The sequence below is a fragment of the Lucilia sericata genome, unplaced genomic scaffold (genome assembly GCF_015586225.1).
Source record: "Lucilia sericata isolate MDLA Ls3-8-SP2 unplaced genomic scaffold, ASM1558622v1 Contig000434F_arrow, whole genome shotgun sequence".
In the NCBI taxonomy this organism is placed as follows: domain Eukaryota; kingdom Metazoa; phylum Arthropoda; class Insecta; order Diptera; family Calliphoridae; genus Lucilia; species Lucilia sericata.
The window spans coordinates 318,629-320,378 of NW_023994449.1; the positions used below are offsets into that span (position 1 = coordinate 318,629).

The 1,750-nt window shown below is 26.5% G+C and overlaps 1 non-coding gene across 1 annotated transcript; it reads right to left on the reverse strand.

The window, feature by feature from the left end:
• Positions 1-419: 419 nt before the first annotated feature.
• Trnav-aac lies at positions 420-492 on the reverse strand. Its single transcript has one exon. It is a non-coding gene; the product is annotated as a tRNA-Val (tRNA).
• Positions 493-1,750: the final 1,258 nt, after the last annotated feature.

Consider the following 1,750-nt stretch of genomic DNA (forward strand, 5'->3'; position numbering starts at 1 on the left):
AACATTTTAAAGTATTTACTTGTATTGGCGTAATTTTAAGTTATTTATCTTCATGAATCTTTTTGCATTATTTTGAATTACAGTGTAAATTATTACATTTCTCATATTTCTTGTTGCTTGTGTTTGGGTAGACATTTAATTCTGATTTTTTCCGGTTAAACCTATTTCCAATATAAATCTTTTTTGCAAAAATTTGTCTTTTTTTGTTTATATACTAAAGTTGCAAAAAAAGCTAAAAATGCTAAAAATATTTTATAAAAATGCTAAATAAAATGCCAAATGCTAAATTAAAATTTTACAGCTAAATCAAAATAAAAAATGCTAAATCTAGCTGCAAAAATGCTAAAATGGTCACACTGCTCTTAAACGTCTAAATATTCCAAAAAAGTTATAATTCTATTTTAAATAAAAAAGTTAATTGTTTCCGCCCGGGATCGAACCGGGGGCCTTCCGCGTGTTAGGCGGATGTGATAACCACTACACCACGGAAACACATGACATGGTTTAGTTTATTTCTAGTTTTATTGTTGATTTTATTTATTTATAAACATCACAAAACAAACTGCAACAGGGTGCTACAAATATTCAATTAAATTGATTAAAAGTACAGTGTGATTAAAAAAATTAATTATAATATTAACGGCATTGCCAGACAAAAATATTGTTATATTTCAAATCAGGTATTTTAAAACGTAATTTATTCTATATATATAAGAAATTTTCGATAAATGTTGAATTTAAAAACTATTACACAATTTAAAAACTATTAGACAATATAAAAAATACCCGATATCGTGGAATATGACAATTAAAGACCAATAATTTTCTTACTTATTTACCAATTACAAATTAATCAGCAGCAGAAGCAAATTGCTTGGACTATTATTTAATTAAAATTTTCGCCTTATTATATCATACCAAATGTTATATTATTATAAACCCCTTTTTATTAGAAAATTATATTAAAACTTATTGATACAAATATTTAGTATGTACATTAAATAATATATAGTATTTAAAAATAGTAATTAAATAATGAACATTTGTGATTTTCTTGTCAATGACTTCATTAGGCAATAACAACCAATATTGCTATGAAATTTGGATAGTAAATATGTAAGTTATTTTAAATATCTCTAACAAACAAATAAATTGTTATAATAACATGGTTTTTATTCGCAAAATAAAAAAAAAAACGAAATAAACACGAAAAGGATTCAAAAAAAATTTAACGACAATTACTAAGACACGCCATGTTTTAGTATTTATTAAAAGTAAAATTTATTAAGAGTAAAATTTGCTATTAATTGGCAACTTTACAACAAAAAGTTTTTTGACTCTTTTAAGATTATGAGACATTTTTATACTTACCATAGAAAAGTTAGCGGATATATTGATTTTGTCATTCAGTTTGTAACACATGGAAGTATTGATTGCGGAACCACAATAGTAGACCCTAAAACGATCCAGCCGTCGCTCTAACCGTCTGTTGAAACTAAGATAGGACCTAAAAGGGGCTTCAAGTCTATAGTCTAGTCTATAGTCTAGTCTAGTCTAGTCTATAGTCTAGTCTAGTCTAGTCTATAGTCTAGTCTATAGTCTAGTCTATAGTCTAGTCTATAGTCTAGTCTATAGTCTAGTCTATAGTCTAGTCTATAGTCTAGTCTATAGTCTAGTCTATAGTCTAGTCTATAGTCTAGTCTATAGTCTAGTCTATAGTCTAGTCTATAGTCTAGTCTATAGTCTAGTC